Source organism: Pan paniscus, chromosome 10 (assembly GCF_029289425.2).
Source record: "Pan paniscus chromosome 10, NHGRI_mPanPan1-v2.0_pri, whole genome shotgun sequence".
Classification (NCBI taxonomy): Eukaryota; Metazoa; Chordata; class Mammalia; order Primates; family Hominidae; genus Pan; species Pan paniscus.
The window spans coordinates 6,652,621-6,671,453 of record NC_073259.2 but is presented as its reverse complement, the minus strand read 5'-3'; the positions used below and the strand labels follow the sequence as shown (position 1 = coordinate 6,671,453).

At 38.8% G+C, this 18,833-nt stretch overlaps 1 protein-coding gene across 22 annotated transcripts in view; it reads right to left on the bottom strand.

Moving 5' to 3' along the window:
* ERC1 (ELKS/RAB6-interacting/CAST family member 1) overlaps nucleotides 1-18,833 on the bottom strand; it is a 535,420-nt gene that overhangs the window by 353,953 nt on the left and 162,634 nt on the right. The gene's annotated exons all lie outside the window — the stretch shown is intronic.

Here is an 18,833-nt window from a genome sequence, read left to right as displayed (position 1 = left end):
TAAAGAACAAAATAGATGTCTGATTCTTGAAGCTATTTTCTGGTTAGGATATACATACTGGTGTAGCAGGAAAAAGGAAGAGCATAAAAGGCTGCTTCATCAGAGTCTGATTTAATAACTTCTTCACGTGGTTAGTTACTTCAATTTCTCAACTAGAGTTGACAGATACCTGGGCATCTAATCAAACAGCCATTCCCACAGATGAGAATGCAATGTAAGAGAATTTATGTCAAGTTATAAGCAGTTTTTAAGCAGAAGAAAATATTGACTCTGCTTTAAAACTGCGACCAGGCACTTTTCCCTAAATCTTTTGTCTTTTTCTAGATATGTGTCTGTATATTTACTACTCTGACAAGTTCCTGCTACAGGATCTCCTGAGAAACAACTAAGAACAATCTTTGTCAGAAGAGGGATCTGACCCTTCCTTATTGACTTGTTAATTATCAATTTTCAAGTTTAAAATGTGTGCTCGGTCAAAACACTCAACTAGAACTTGCAAGACTCTGAGAACATTAATGTGGCGTATTAACAACAGATGAGAAAGGACACAGATAAGCACAGATCCTCAAATTATTCACTAAGTTACTTAAAAGCCCAAAGAAATAATGTTTAATAAGAGTCAAAATTATTTCCATGATGTAAAAATATTACAATATAAGCCTTTGCATATGTCCATTTATATTACACCTTAGCACTTGAAAATTAAGCATTTATCCAAAGGCTATATTCTCTCAGGTCCACTTCTATTGTCTCCATAATAATGCTGATAGAACAAGTTTCTACATTCATCCAGCTGAAAAACACAAAGCTATTTAAAAACAAATCTATCTTTACCCAGGAATGCAAGGTTAGTTTCAAAATACAAAAATCAATCAATATAATGTACCACATTAACAGAATACAAGAGAAAAACCAAATGATCATCTCAATAGATACAGAAAAAGAATTTTATAAAATCCAACATCTTTTTATGATAAAAACATGCAACAAGCTAGGAATGGAAGGGAATTCTCAACCTGATAAACAGCATCTATGAAAAACCCACAGTCAACATCATACTTCAAGGTGAAGACTGAAAGCCTTCTGTATTTGTCCATTTTCATGCTGCTGATAAAGACATATCTGAGACTGGGAAGAAAAAGAGGTTTAATGGACTTACAGTTGCACATGAATAGGGAGGCCTCACAATCATGTTGGAAGGCAAGCCACCATGTGACTTGCTTGGAAGGCACCAGGCAAAGACAGAGAGAGCTTGTGCAGGGGAGCTTCTCTTTATAAAACCATCAGATCTCGTGAGACTTATTCACTATTGCAAGAACAGCACGAGAAAGACCCATCCCATGATGCAATTGCCTCCCACTGGGTCCCTCCCACAATAGATGGGAATTGTGGTTATTACAATTCAAGATGAGATATGGGTGGGGACGCAGCCAAACCACATCATTTCGACCCAGCCCCTCCCAAATCTCATGTCTTCACATTTCAAAACCAATATCCCCCAAAGCCTTAACTCATTTCAGCATTAACTCAAAAGTTCACAGTCAAAGGTCTCATCCAGTATAGGCAAATCCATAGAGACAAAAAGGAGGTTACCGGTTGTCAGAGGATGAGGGGTTGTAATTGCCAGCAGGTGTGAGTTTCTTTCTGAAGTGTTGAAAATTGGACAGTGATGATGGTTGCACAACATTGTAAATATTGTGAAAACCACTGAATCATATAGTTTAAAATGGTAAATTTTATGATCTGTGAATTCTAGCTCGATTGGAAAAAAAATTCCATCCAAATTAACCCCTCAGTGCTAGGTCAAAACAATATCCATCAACGAATTGTGAAAACACTCTAAGTTCTGAGATGTATCTTGCTTTATCCCCCTCAAATAACACAAAACAGTTCAGCCATGTTTATTTCTTCTTAATGTTCTTAAAAATTCTCGCCAGGCGCGGTGGCTCATGCCTGTAATCCCAGCACTTTGGGAGGCCGAGGTAATCCCAGCACTTTGGGAGGCCGAGGCAGGCGGATCACGAGGTCAGGAGATCAAGACCATCTTGGCTAACACAGTGAAACCCCGTCTCTACTAAAAATACAAAAAAATTCGCCGGGCGTGGTGGCGGGCGCCTGTAGTCCCAGCTACTCGGGAGGCTGAGGCAGGAGAATGGCGTGAACTCGGGAGGCGGAACTTGCAGTGAGCCAAGATCGCACCACTGCACTCCAGCCGGGGCAACAGAGCGAGACTCCATCTCAAAAAAAAAAAAAATTCTCCTGCATTCTGTGTATCATCTATACACACCTCTATCTTCTAAAAGGCAGTCTTGTAGCAAGCACACTGGTTCTTGTTAGATCACTAATACACAAGAGTTTCCATCTAGACAGTCGTGCTTCTCACCCAAGGTGAATCGCCAAAATCAGTAAGTAGCATTAATTCACCTTCTGTTAGTCCTCTTCCTTTCCACATACCTTATTCTTCTGTACTTTCTTCCTATGAATTACATTTATACTCTGTGGTAATTCCTGAATTAGGTAAAACAACTCTTAAGTTGTTCAGAATTCTTTCTGGTTTGGAGTAGCTCGTTTGAAAGCAACAGATAACAGTAGAAACCCTAAAAATAACAGATTAAAACACTGAGCAGAACATGGAAATAGAAACATTCCACTTCCATTCTGGTTAATAAGGCTGCAATATCATAAGACAACAGAAAAGGGAGTAAGAATTTTATTGCCATACCGCACAAAAAAACTCACTCTTTGATTTCCAACCCCTTATCCAATGTTTTATTCTACTGAAGTAGATATTTTCCAAAAATGGTCACAACAATGTCTCCCATCTCACATACTCTTCTGCCATGAACTCTACCCCTTCTCAGGAAGAAGGTGGAGCCCCATTCTTGACACCACCACCACCCTGCTTTAATAAGGACAGGTTCTGGCCAGGCACAGTGGCTCACGCCTGTAATCCCAGCACTTTGGGAGGCTGAGGTGGGCGGATCACGAGGTCAGGAGATCGAGACCATCCTGGCTAACACAGTGAAACCCCTTCTCTACTAAAAATACAAAAAATTACCTGGGCGCGGTGGCGGGCACCTGTAGTCAAGCTACTCGGGAGGCTGAGGCAGGAGAATGTTGTGAACCCGGGAGGCGGAGCTTGCAGTGAGCTGAGATAGCGCCACTGCACTCCAGGCTGGGCAACAGAGCGAGACTCCGTCTCAAAAATAAAATAACATAAAATAACATAAAATAAAATAACAAAATAAAATAACATAAAATAAAATAACAAAATAAAATAACATAAAATAACAAAATAAAATAAAATAAAATAGAATAAAATAAAATAAAAAGGGCAGGTTCTGTGACTACTATGACCAACAGAATACAACAGAAGTGACCTGCTACTTCCAAGCCACTTTCAAGAATAACCCTTAACTGACCAAGCAGCTTCTGCTTCTAACATCTATAAATCTGGAAGCAGCTTCCACATTAGAAGTGTGACTACTTTCCCCATGCCACGAGGAACCCAAGGCACCTGCAGAAGCTAGGGCAAAAGACACCATGTAGGTCAGACATGGTGGCTGAGGCCCGTAATCCAGCACTTCAGGAGGCCATGACAGGCGGATCACTTGAAGCCAGGAGTTTGAGACTAGCCTGGCCAACATGGCAAAACCCCGTCTCTACTAAAAATAAAAAAATTAGCCAGGTGTGGTGCTGCATGCCTGTAATCCCAGCTACTAGGGAGGCTGAGGCATGAGAATTGCTTGAACCCAGGAGGTAGAGGTTGCAGTGAGCTGAGACTGTGCCACTGCACTCCAGCCTGGGTGACAGAGTGAGACTCTATCTCAAAAAATAAAAATAAAGAAAATAAAAATAAAAACCACCATGTAGACAGAGGCTAAGGAGCAAAGAGAATATATGCAAGTGAATAAGCCATCTTGGTAGGAGATCATCCAATCATAGACGCTTCCAGGTGAAAATACACAAATCAAGAACTACCTACCTATGTGAGCCCTTCTGGAATTCCTGATTCACAAATAAATAAGCAAAATAAAATGGTTGTTTATGCCACTGCGTTTTAGGGCAGTTATCATGCAGCAATAGAGTTTGCTAGATCTATCACAATACATCCATTTTTATTGTTGTTTTAATCACTTATATCTGAAGTTTATTATTTCTAGATTATCACAATGTAGGGATGAGGGGGTATTTTGTTATTTTGTAGTATTTTTTGGAGAGGAGTGTTCTGGAAGTGGAAGGAATACTGCTAAGGAACATATCATAATTAAAAGATTTACACTATAACAAGGTAAAAAAAATAACCTCCCTTTCTAAGAGAATAATTCTTCAATAATTATAAAATATCACTTGTATAGGATCAGCATCATTTAAAACCAGAAACCTGTTGACATACAGAAGTTAAATCATACTTTGCAAGTTAAACTCTCCACTTCCTTAAGGTTTACTTTTAAAAAGGGAGGGGAAAAAAGTTGTATGAAGCAAATAAATTTACACAGAGTATATTTCCTTAGCTACCAGTAAAAATATAATCATCAAATCAAACTTCATTTACTGCGCATTGTTTTTGCAATAAAATGATATTTCAAGAGTTTAACTATACATATTCTCCATCAACAAAGAACTGCAAAGTGAGTTCCATTAGACAATTATAAGTAAAGGAAAGAAAAGGAAAAAATTCTAATATCTAACTAAATTATGTTTCAGACGTAAAGTTCAATTAGGCCTGACACAGTCTTCTCTAAACTTAGCTTGTTTCACAGCTGGGTTAAGATTTAAAATAATAACATTCAGAAAATACAGGAATTGATCCTTATTAAAAATAAAAAGGCACAATTTTAAAAATAAAATATTTTCTCAGAATATATTAGTAAATATTGTCTTTAATTAAAAAAAAAACAACCTTACTCTCCTGTCCGATTTTATGATATGGAAAAAGTGAACAAACTAACAACTGTCTTATCCAAGACTTCACAGAAAACAAACGGAACATACAAAGGACCTATTCTTTCTGACCTCCTACCCAAAACAAAATAGAAGAGATTTAAAGAACCAACTAGGACAAAAAAAAAAAAACCTATATATCAATTGGCTTTCTAAAACTCTAAATATCAAAACCTAGGAAACTGGAGATGCAAGCAAAACGAAATAAACAGAAGTTACAGAAGCATGGAAGGGAATGTTGATAGCATCTGTGTAAGCAAATTAAACTCCAAGCTACATTATCATTTATAATCAATCAAGCAAGAAGCTGTACAATTTTAACACAGATTTTGAATGCAGCTCAGATTCAAATGCTCAATTACATTTTCCAGGTCAGTGATTTATTATAAAGATAAGAAATTTACTGTAACACAAAACTACTTTAAACCATAGGGGAGAACCCTGGGAAGGAGGAGCCCAATACTAATCCCATTGTACAGCACGCTTGGCCATCTGCTATTGTCTCGTTTCATTCTCTAAGCACTGGGTTACCCTAGTGCATACAAATATGTATACTACTTAGAAAGCAAGGAAGACTATGGGTGGACAGTGGTGGCCCAGACAGAACCAGAGACAGTCCACAGTATGTGACTAACTTATAACCCAGCGATTACCATAACTGCCATTGTGCTCAGAAGAAAAAATTTCTTTTAAGTATATCTAGATAAATGCCAAAATAACATAGTTTCTCAGTACTGCTCCTTAAATATTGCAATATTTAAATATTACTTAAATATACAATTATAATATTCATGAAAGAAATGATTAGAGAATGTAGACACCAAAGAACAAGAAAAGGATAAATGTAGTGTTACCTTATTCTTCTTCCTTAGGGAACAAGTGTCTGAATCAAGAAGCAAAGTACAGAATTTAAGGCTTTTTTGTACAGAATTAAGGCATCTCTACAGGGATACCTAAAGTTCTACCTTAAAAGTTATACCACAATATCCCACTGAAGATAAATTTCTACAGTTTTTGATTGAAAATCTTCTGGGACAGAGGAGAGAAAAACTCAACTCAACTGCTTCCTAAATTAACAGGTCAATAAAGATGACTACATTCACTGTAATTTTTCTCATTATGTAAAAATTGGGTATAATTTTGCCAGGGAGCAAGTGATTTCAGAGTTCGTAATAAGACAGAAACGGCATTCATATGCAGAGCTCTACCAGAAATTTTTAAGAGCGTATATTACAAATGTTTAAAAGCAGAAGTGAAATGCCAGGGCATGACACAGTGGAAAGGAACACCCCTCCCCGTTTTTATTCACACCGCTCTCCAGGCTTAGATGCCCCCTTCTCCATCTACCTTGCAAACTTTCAAGACTCAGCTCCTAAGACTTCCTCAGACTCCTTTCATACAGGGCTAAATCTAAAATTCCTTGTTTTTTTTGCCCCACCGTATACCATTCGTATCATAACCTTCTAACCTCCCATAATTCTGGGACTCCTGAGAGCAGAGACCACATCTGTATGTCTTTGCCTAGCACATAGTGGAAAACACTATGCGGAATGAGGACAGTTTAGAAAGACTGGGAAGACTGGGAGACCCACAAGAACATAATTTTGACTGTACAACTACAAATGTACTCATTAAGGAAAAAGAAGAAGAAACAGCAAAGACTATTCCAGTGCATACATTGCTTAGAACGCTAGGAAAATATGTGTAGGTGGTGGTCCTGAGGTGGTTCACTATCAAGGTATCATCATTAGAAGGAATTTCAGGCTGGGCACAGTGGCTCATGCCTGTAATCTCAGCACTTTGGGAGGCCAAGGCAGGAGCATTGCTTAAGACCAGGAGTTTGGATACCAGCCTGGGCAACACAGTGAGACCTTGTCTCTACAAAAAGAAAAAGAAAATTTAAAGAAGAAGGAATTTTACAGGCTGATCTTACATTTGATTTTTTTTTTGGCACAGTCTTGTTCTTTCGCCCAGGCTGGAGTGCAGTGGTGTGATCTCAGCTAACTGCAACCTCCACCTCCTGGGTTCCAGAAATTCTACAGCCTCAGCCTCCCCAGTAGCTGGGATTACAGGTGGGCACCACCACGCCCAGCTAATTTTTTGTATTTTTAGTAGAGACAGGGTCAAGCTCCTGACCTCAGGTGATCCACCCTCCTCAGCCTCCCAAAACGCTGGGATTACAGGTGTAAGCCACCATGCTCAGCTTGATCTTAGATTTTTAAGGGTCTTATTGAAGAACATACATGAAGGACAAATAGGAATATAGATTTATAAAAGTCTGGACCTGCAAACAAAGTGAGCTTACAAAAAAAAATTCTACAGGCAACAAAAAAAGCTTTTAGAATTGTTGTGATGGATATATCAATCTGATCAGCAGTTTCTTACAATGTATCACCTAAATCTTTTGGGGGCTTGTTCAACATTTTATTGTCTATACGAAAGTATACAGAGCACGTTTATAAATGGGTAGAAGGCATGAAATTGAAGGATTGACAATCCTTCAATCAAATCAAGGCTAAACAATTTGTTAGTCTAAACGATTTGTTAGTCAAATCAAGACTTGATTGTCAGACTAAATTACTGTTAGACTAAACAATCAAATCAAGAGTCAAAAGATTCTCCATGATTCTAAATTCAGAGTAATTGGCTGAATGAAATTTAATGAGAATAAATTATGTTGATACCTCATATCCTGAGTATATACCACTTCACAGGTTCCAAGGTGCACGATTTCATACACATTACATCATTCAACAAGAACCTCCTTAAGTAGCTATTATATCCACTCTACAGATGAAGAAACTGAACGTTAGTGAGTTTCACTGAGTAGCCCACATTTCAGCTAAGGGCCGTGAACGGAACATGAATCCCATTTTAATCATCTCGCTTGCAATTAGATCCAAAATTCTAACTAAACAAGTCAAGATGGAAGAAAAATCAGTTTAGACACATAAAAGTCATCAGAAAAAATAACCAAAGCAAATAAGAACAATGAGGGGAATAAAAATACTTCACGTAGGATATTGAGATTTGGGGGCTGCCAAAGAGTAAGCTCCAAATATCTAAATATCATGCAGAAAAAAGTTCTGACTTATTCACTATGGCCCCAAGTTAATCTCAATCAGCAAATACTCTAAGGCAGGGGTCCCCAACTCCTGGGCCATGGACCAGTGCCGGTCTGTGGCCTGTTAGGAACTGGGCCGCACAGCAGGAAGTAAGTGGTGAGACAAGTGAGCATGACCACCTGAGCTCCACCTCCTGTCAGATCAGTGGCAGCATTAGATTCTCACAACAGCGTGAATCCTACTGTCAAGTGTGCATTCGAGGGATCTAGGTGGCATGTTTCTTATGAGATTCTAATGCCTGATGATCTGACGTGGGACAGTTTCATCCCAAAACTGTCCCCTGCAGCATGGCCTGTGGAAAAATTGTATTCCACAAAACTGGTCCCTGGTGCCAAAGGCTCTAAGGAATCAATTCTGGTTAAACAAAATAAGGTCAAAACTGTCCAAAACTGATACATGCTACCTGAGAGGAAATCAATTCATTCATTATAGTTGGACATTTTTCTCATATTTATTTGCCATATGTACTTCCTCTTATTGAACATGTATAAATACTAAAATCAAGTATTAATCTCTGGGATAGAATAAAAAGGAATACTATCAAGGAGAGATATGCCAATGAACTTCAACAATATTTGAAATGTTTACTTAACTTGAGTGATTATACTCAGTATATTATTCTCTATACATTTTTGTATCTCTGAAAGGGTTTTTAAAATATAAAAAGATAACATAAACACATGGTCAACAAACAAGGAATTGGGATAGCACCCATAACCCTTCATACAAAACAATTCAAAGAAGTTCCTGGGCAACCAAAAATTAAAGTTTAAAACTTGGGAACAGCCAGGCGCGGTGGCTCACACCTGTAATCCCAGGACATTGGGAGGCCAAGGCGGGCAAATCACCTGAGGACAGGAGTTCGAGACCAGCCTGACCAACATGGAGAAACCCCATCTCTACTAAAAATACAAAAAAAAAAAAAAAAATTAGCTGGGCATGGTGGCGCATGCCTGTAATCCCAGCTACCTGGGAGGCTGAGGCAGGAGAATCGCTTGAACCCAGGAGGCGAGGTTGCGGTGAGCCGAGATCATGCCACTGCACTCCAGCCTGGGCAACAAGAGCAAAACTCCTTCTCAAAAAAATAAATAAATAAAACAAAAAAATTGGGAACAGTTAAGCTGTTTTTAACGACTAGTTATGAGCATTAAATATACTGAAATTCAGAAATAAAAGCTAAATATGAATCATAATTACAGTAAGCAATGTTTCTCCTTTACAAAAAACAACACAATATAAAACTGAAAAGTACTATGAACTCAGCAAAATATAACAAAAGTTTACCAACTAAAATCAAGAAGGGGGATTGGTAATATAAATAAACTATTTTTAATAAAAAGTAGTCAATAAACGTGGCTTCATTTTTAAACGTGTTAAATCAAGACACAGAAAGTTTTAAAATATTGTTTAAAGTAACAGATAATCACAGGAGAAACTAGGCACAAACTATAAACTCTGCCCACTCTACTGGACATATAGCAAAATTAGATAAAGTGACGGATTACACTTTAATTTTGCTATATGTCCACTTATAATGAATGAATGGATTTCCTCCCAGGTAGTGTGTTATCAGTTTTGGACAGTTTGACTCTCTTTAGAATTGACTCCTTAGAGTATCTGCTGATTGAGTTAATGTGGGGCCATATTGAACAAGTCTAATCTTTCTTCTGCATGATGGTTTTTTAGATATTTGGATCTTCACTTTATTAAAGCCAATGGTCAACTTTCAGTTTTTGTAACTCATCAGCAGTATTTGAAAAAGCTGATCATCCTCTCCTCTTTGAAACCCTTTCTTTACTTGACTTCTGAGATACCACATTCAATAAAAAAAGTAACAAGTTCATTTTTTGGAAGAGGAAAATTTGACAAAATCATACTAAAGTTCATCTGAAAAAGTAAATGAGTGAGAAGAGTGAGAAATTCCTGCAAAAATAAAATTAATATAGCAAAACAATCTACTAATCTGATAATTTATTTGTGGCATTTCAAATCAGAAGAGAAGGGGTGGATTATTTAATAAATACTATAATGACAACTGGCCAGCCACATGTAAAAACATAAAACTGAATCATTACGGCAATATATAAATTTTATAAACCAATTTTTAGATGTATAAAAAGAAACTTTAAAAGTACCAGAGAAAAGCATGTATGAATTATTTAATAACCTTGGCAAGGGCAGACTGCTTGAGCCCGGCAGTTGAAGGCCAGCCTGGGCAACATGGCAAAACCCTGTCTCTACAGAAAGCTAAAAAACTAGCTGGACATGGTGGTGTGTGCGGCTGTAGCCCAGCTACTCGAGAGTCTGAGGTGGAAGGTTGGCTTGGAGCCTGGGAGGTAGAGGTTGCAGTGGGCTGAGACTGCGACACTGCACTCCAGCCTGGGTGACAGAGTGAGACCCTTTCTCAAAAAAATATAAAAATGACTTTGGCATGTATAAGGACTTTCAAAGTGTGACCTAAAACTGAGAGGACATAAAGAAAAGTACTATTAAATTTGGTGACATAAACCCCCAAATAAATACATAAATGAAGTTAAAAACAAAAAACAAAAAACAGGAAAATGTATTTGTAAAACATAAAAGGAAATAGACCAATGTATTTACTAGAGGAAAAACTTCCTATAAATCAACAAGAAAAAATACATCATCAAACAGAAAAATATGGAAAAGAAATTAACATATACCTCCCAATTAAAACAAAACAAAAACCTATGAAAAAATGCTCAATGAGAACTCAACTTTAAAGGAATACTAAGCAAGAAAAGAGACACTTCAGAATTGCCTACCAAGTCAGTGGAAATTTAAAAAGGTTTGATAACAAATGTTTAATGAAACTGTGCAGAAAAACATTCTCCGTGTAAATCAGTGGAAGACTCTTGGTGGATAATTAAACAGCTATCGACATTTTACATGCATACAATATCAACTCATGAATGAGACGGTTATGTCATTATGCGTTATACTACTATAATCAACAAGAGGTCAGGCGTGGTGGCTCACAACTGTAATCCCTGCACTTTGGGAGGCTGAGGTGAGCAGATCATGAGGTCAGGAGTTCGAGACCAGGCTGGCCAACATGGTAAAATCCTGTCTCTACTAATAATACAAAAATTAGCCAGGTGTGGTGGTGCGCGCCTGTAATCCCAGCTACTCAGGGGGCTGAGGCAGGAGAGAACTGTTTGAACCCGGGAGGCAGAGGCCGTAGTGAGCTAAGATTGCACCACTGCACTCCAGCCTGGGCGACAGAGTGAGACTCTGTCTCAAAAAAATAAAATAAATAAAATAAAATAAGAAAAACCCCTATCTTCATCTACCTGTAAATCTTAGGTTAAATTTAGTTAAATTATGGTAGAAGTATGATTCAGAAAACCATGTAGATATTTTTTAAGATGAGATAAAGCTGCATATAAGATGATATTAAAATGTTTATTTTTAAATTAATAAAAAGTATGATTCCAGTTGTTTTTTAAAAGGTATATAACACATAAATGCTTGATATGCATAGAAACTTTATGAAACAGCACACAAAGAACTGTTAACAACAGTTAATAACCCTAAAGAACTGCACTGAGAGGAACAAAGGATGGGAGAAGGAACTTTAATTTCACTCCATATGTTTTGGTAATTTTTATTTTTATTTATTTATTTATTTTTTACCTTGAACACATATTACTCTCATACTGTTAATACAAGCCATTTTTTAAATCCTACGTTGTCATTTCTCAGGGCTTTTAAAAAAAATACTTATCAGCAGGGCGCGGTGGCTCACGCCTGTAATCCCAGCACTTTGGGAGGCTGAGGTGGGCAGATCACGAGGTCAGGAAATCGAGACCATCTAACATGGTGAAACCCCGTCTCTACTAAAAATACAAAAAATTAGCCGGGCGTGGTGGCACGTGCCTGTTGTCCCAGCTACTCAGGAAGCTGAGGCAGGAGAATGGTGTGAACCCAGGGAGGTGGAGCTTGCAGTGAGCCGAGATGGCGCCACTGCACTCCAGCCTGGGCGACAGAGCGAGACTCCGTCTCAAAAAAAAAAAAAGGAAAGTTTAATTTTCTTTATCCATTCATTGGTTGATGGGCACTTAGGTTGATTCCACATCACAGATGTCTTTTTTTTCAGAATGACTTCTTTTCCTTTGGGTAGCCACCTAGTAGTGGGACTGCTGGATGAAATGATAAATCTTTTTTTTTTTTTTTTTTTTTTTGAGATGAAGTCTCGACCTGTGAGTGCAGTGGCACGATCCAGGCTTACTGCAACCTCTGCCTCCCAGGTCCAAGCAATTCTCTTGTCTCAGCCTCCCAAGTAGCTGAGACTACAGGCACGCACCAATATGCCCATCAGATTTTTTTATTTTTAGTAGATATGGGGTTTCGCCACGTTGGCCATGTTGCCAGGTTTGTCTTGAACTCCTGACCACAGGTGATCCATCTGCCTCGGCCTCCCAAAGTGCTGGGACTACAGGTGTGAGCCACTACGCCCAGCCTGAAATGATAAATGTACTTTTAGTTCTTTGAAAAATATCCATACAGTTTTCCATAAAGGTTGTACTAATTTACGTTTGCTCCAACAGTGTGTAAGAGTTCCCTTTTCACCACATCCATGATACCAGCTATTATTTTTTAACTTTTTAATAATAGCCCTTCTGGATGGGGTAGGGTGGCATCTCACTGTGATTTTAATTTGCATTTCCCTGATGATTAGTGATGTTGAGCATTTTTTCATACATTTTTGGGCATTTGTATATCTTCTTTTGAGAAATGTCTATTCATGCTATTTGCCCATTTTTTATGGGATTATTTTTTTTTCTTGTTGATTTAAGTTCCTTGTAGACTGTGGATATTAATATTTTGTTGAATATGATGCAAATATTTTCTCCCATTCTGTAGGTGGTCTATTTACTCTTTTGATTATTTATTTTGCTGTACAGAAGCTTTTTAGTTTAATTAAGTCCATTAAGTCCCATTTATTCATTTTTATTTTGTTGTGCTTTTGAGATCCTTGTCATAAATCCTTCGCCTGAGCCAATGTTCAGAGGAGTTTTCCCTGTGTCCTCTTCCGGAATTTTTATGGTTCCGGGTCTTAGATTAAGTCTTTAATCCACCTAGCTTAATTTTTACATGTGGCAAGAGACAGAAAGTGTGTGTATAAATACACATGGGTATGTGTGTGTATATATACACACATATATACACGTGTGTGTATGTATATATACATGTATATGTGTATATATACATGTATATGTGTATATATACATGTATGTGTGTATATATACATGTATGTGTGTATATATACATGTATGTGTGTATATATACATGTATGTGTGTATATATACATGTATATGTGTATATATACATGTATATGTGTATATATACATACACACACACACCATGGAATACTACTTGGCCATGAAAAAAAGAATGAAATCATGTCTTTTGCAGCAACCTGGATGGAACTGGAGGCCATCATCCTAAGTGAAGTAACTCAGGAATGGAAAACCAAATACTGCATGTTCTCACTCATAAGAGGGAGGCAGTGCTGAGTACCCAAAGGCATACAGAAAGGTATAACGGACACTAGAGACTCAGAGCAGGGGGAGGCAGGCAGGGGAGAAATGAAAAATTACCTATTGAATACAATGTACATTATTCAGGTACACTTGGGAACTTCCCAAACTACTCCAAACAAATAAAGTTATTAATTAACAAAAAAAGAAATGGAGTATCCCAAAAGTGCAGGAAGGGAAAGGGCCAGGGGAAGGCGCAGGGCTGGCGGCTGTGATTATGTAGGCCAAAATCCGACCATGTGAAGAAAGGAGGGCCCAGGAGGGCAAGCCCAGCATTCCACACGCACGGCCAGGGAGGGGCTTCGAACACCTGCCCCGCTTGGCAAACTCACAGTGATCCATTTGTTTTCCCTTCTCCGAGTTCATGCATTCTTCAAGCTTTGGTAACTGGAATGTTTGTCTTTTCAGGCTCAAAAACAGTCAGTAGAAAAGGAACCAAAATTAAGTACCAATCATATGTCAGGATTCACCTAGGGAAACTGTGAGCTGTTGACTGGACTGCTTCTCTGAATAAGCTGGTACTCCCTTTTGTCTCTAATTTTAAAAGCTCCCAGGCAGCAACCTGAAATCCACAATCTCTTTGGAATAGGATGGGAAATATTCTGAAGGCACAGTTAAACACGTACAAGTCTCAAGCCTTAAAAAGAGTCAAAATACCAAAGGCAAGAAATTGTGGAGCTTTGCCCACAGTGCTGTGATAACCTGCAATTGTCTAACATATTCAGCATGTGTCTATCAGAGTTCTAGAACAGAGAGACATCTTGGGATTAATCTGATTTGGGAAAAGCCTTTAACTGTAGCTAGGAGTCACCTCAGTGTTCTTCATGTAATCAAGCCTTGGAGATTTTCTGTTGTGGTTTGCTCTTCTGATGTACGGTTCCCAGAAGTAGGAAATGGAAAGATGACCTTTTACAGACAACTGTGAAAGGAGAAGCTATGACTGTGGAAGAGAAAGCTCCCTAGAACGCCCTCACAAAACCATCCAATGGAAGACATCCTCCAGGAGGCCTCCAACGGATCCCTTGATACTACAACAATACCGGAGGCTTAGGAGCTGGGAACTTCCAGGGGCTAGAGATCTCTTGCTGTGGTCCTTTCCATCATCGCACTGACAACAGCTCTCTCCAACACCTTTCTGCTTACCACCATCTTCCTCACCAGGAAGCTACATACACCAGCCAACTATCTCACTGGCTCCTTGTTCATATCCATGAGCATCACATAGACCATCACACACACCTGGAAATTTGGCCAACTCCTGTGCAACATCTGGCTGTCTTCTAGCATCACGTGCTACATGGCCTCCAACCGATATTTCTGTCTGTTGCTCTGACCAGGTACTGGGCCATCACCAATGCCCTGTAGTATAGTAAATGGGCCATCTCAAATTGTATCTCTATCCCAGTGCTCTTCTCCTAGATCTCTTGCACCACCTACTCCACATGTAAGACCTTCTACATTTTGGTTGTGTTGTTCATCATCTTCACACATTGCCCAACAAGAACATCCAGAAGCCATCATCACAGCACCACTGCCCAGGTCATCACAGCTCACTCTGCTCCCTCAACCCCAGCCTCCATGAGAGGCAAAGGCGCTTAACTGGCTCTCCTCTGCTTGTTAATCACATGAAAATCAAGCATGCTTATAGTGTCCTAGTACAACGGGAAATTTACTTTCAAACAAGGAAAGCCACAGAAACCCTGGCGATCATTTTAGGGGCTTTTATCATCTGCTGGCTGCCTCTCTTTATTGTTTCTCTGCCAGCCAAGATACCCAACCATATTAAACATCTTCATCTTGCTGAGCTTTTTTTTTTTTTCTTTTTGATACCGAGTCTCACTCTTGTCTCCCAGGCTAGAATGCAATGGTACAATCTCAGCTCACTGCAACCTCCGCCTCCCGGGTTCAAGCAATTCTCCTGCCTCAGCCTCCCGAGTAGCTGGGATTACAGGCACCTGCCACTACTCCCAGCTAATTTTTTGTATTTTCAGTAGAGACAGGGTTTCACCATGTTGGCCAGGCTGGTCTCAAACTCCTGACCTCACGTGATCCACCTGCCGCGGTCTCCCAAAGTGCTGGGATTACAGGCGTGGGACACCGCGCCCAGCCTTGCTGAGCTATTTTTAAACTCCATCATCAATCCAGTGATGTACATTCTGTCTAATGAACAGTTTCACCAAGCATTTCAGAAAGTTGTCTTTTTTGCGGAAAGCCTCCTAGTCTTATTTGGTGGCTACTTGGTTATCTTTACCTGTTGTCTTCTGATCCACCAAAAGTTGGGCAGTTGTGTGAAATGAAACAGGACTGAAATTTGTCAACAGCGTTAGGTAGCAACATGGTTCACAGGGTTACCTGTTGATATAATTCACATAGAAAAGTGCCTGGCACTGAGAAAGAACCCTGGCTGAAAGGATGGTTTCCTGGTGTACCTAAGATTTGTATAAACCTCCAAGGAAAGCAGAGGAGAATAATGACCTGAATTGAAACAGAATTTAAGAGTTCAAATGGAGGGGTCCATTCCACATAACACTCTCCACTGGAATATAACAGGGATTTCTTGCATTGAGTCTTTCTTAGATCAAATCTGTCCTGGTTGTTCATGAGATATTCAATATTGGGGTGCACATGGTCTATGGTGACTTGGAGAGAGATCTGGAAGCCAGGGGCAAAGAAGACAAATAGAATTAGGTTGACTGCTTTGTAGCCTTCCCTCTTCCCCAATAAATTCATACAACCTTAATGTTCCGAAGGTAAAATCCCTGATCTCCCCCACTGAAGTATTTATAGGTTTTGGGTCCACCAAGCTTTGAAAAGAATGCCATTCCAAATTTTTTATTTTTGAGCTCTCTCAAAATCACTGTTACCTTATTATTCTTAACCCTAATACGCTGCCAAATTTGAATTGATTTTTTAAATGCACTTTTTGTTTAGAATAGTTTTGGATTTGCAGAGAGGTGAGGATGGTACAGAGAAGGTGATACAGAGAGTTCCCGGGAACCCAGAGGCCAGATTTCACACTGTTAACATCTTACATTAGTATGACACATTTGTCATAATTAATCAACACGGATACATTATTCTTAACAAGAGTCCATGCTTTATTCGCATTTCCTTAGTTTCTGTCTGCTGCCATTTTTCTCTTCCAAGATATTGCCTGGGATATGTCATTATGTTTGGATGGCATGTCTCCTTGGCTCTTCTTGGCTGTGACAGTTTCTTGGACTTTCCTAGTTTTTGGAGGCTTGGCAGTTTTGAATACTACTAGTCAGTTGTTTGGTGGAATGTTTCTTAACTGGGATTTGTCTACTGTTTTGTTCATAATTGGACTGGGGTTGTGCGTTTTGGGGAAGAGAACCACAGAGGTGAAGTATCATTGATCATATCAAGTACACATACTGTCAAAATGACTTATCATTGTTAACAATGACCCAATTATTTTTCATATCCCATTCTCATTAGGAATCTTAAGATGTTGACTCATCAAATAAAAAGCCTGAAATATCATGATTCAAAAATAAGCAATATAAATAATAAATAAAAATGGTAATACCTGCTCAAAACACATTAGACTAGCTATTTTTATTTGATCAATTTATATGTAATGGTTTGAAGATAAAAGAGTTGTAAATAACTTTGAATTTATCCTTTCCCTATGAATATGTTCTGCTTCTGGAAAATATTTTAGTTCTACTGTTCTATTTTTACTGCCATGGCTATCAGGAGAAGCCTCTGACTGCGGGAGAGAGGGTAGGGGGTTGTTGCTACCAGCTAATTCAGGGTTCAGTAGTAAACTATGAGATGGATAGTTTCCACATATAAGTATGCCTAAACTGCATCTGAGTTCCTTCAGTAGGAAAATGTCCTGTGCTGTCTGAGGGAACTGCTTCAAAGACTCTGTTTAAAGACAACACACAGAGTTATGAACATCTTATCCCATGCCAGAATGCTTTGCAATGTAAGCTACAGGAGGGTGCACTGTAAATCCCCCTAAGATATTCAAAACAACCTTCCCCTAAAGCAAAATCTTGATTCGATTCTTCTCAGTCTTGGTGATGGCCAAGGGACTATGGTCCCAGAGATTAGTTCAAGTAATATTAAGCAGGTGAAATTTTTCTATGTTGTATCCACCACCACCCATGTCATTCCTAATACCTCACAAAGCAGGCAAATGAATGAAAACTAAAGAATAATAATATTCAATCTGAAGTCTTGTTCAAGTAATACGCTTTATCTCCACGACTTTTTGCCAGTCAATATCTATGTATTTGTCTCTATACATCATATTGGCTGAGTTTCAGAAATAAATGATAACAAAAAATGAAAAAAAGATGTCTGGCATGGTGGCTCATGCCTGTAATCATAGCACTTTGGGAGGCCGAGGTGGGCAGATCACTTCAGTCCAGGAGTTCGAGACCAGCCTGGCCAACATGGTGAAACCCCATCTCTACAAAAAATACCAAAAATTAGCTGGGCATGGTGGCATGTGCCTGTAGTCCCAGCTACTCAAGAAGTGAGGTAGGAGGACTGCTTGAGCTCCAGACACAAGGGTTGCAGTGAGCCATAATTGCACCACTGCATTCCAGCCTGGGCAACACAGTGAGACCCTGTCTCAAAAACAAATCAACCAATATATATGTATATATGATACTGTATTAAAACTAAGTTTCAGCTGTAAGCACTAATCTTCTCTCAATGGTGCTACACAAAATTTCAAAAGTTTAAACAGTAAAACTATGGCTAGAATAATAAATGCTGTTTTGACCTTTGTTCTCCGGATGGAAATGTGGAAAAAGTTGTTACTCCTGCCTAAAAATACATAAAACTGCACGTTTTACCAAGAAAAAAAGATTACTTTAAAGTTATTTTTATATAATTTTTAAAAAATACATAGATCCCTTGAGAACTTTAAACTTCTCTAAACCTACGGTATTCATTTTATTTTTTATGGATACTAAATTTAAAGCTATCTCTATTTTATCAGCCAACAATGGTGCTGGAAATACATCACAAATGTTGATTCTGACCACATTAATACAGTAACGTCAACAAAAAAAGTACACAGAATGGGAAGGATCTAAGCACTGAAAATAACAGGCATAAAGGTAATTGTCTACAAAGCAGTACTAGGCCAAACTTGGTGGCTCATGCCTGTGATCCCTGCACTTTGGGAGGCCGAGGCGGGAGGATCATCTGAGGTCAG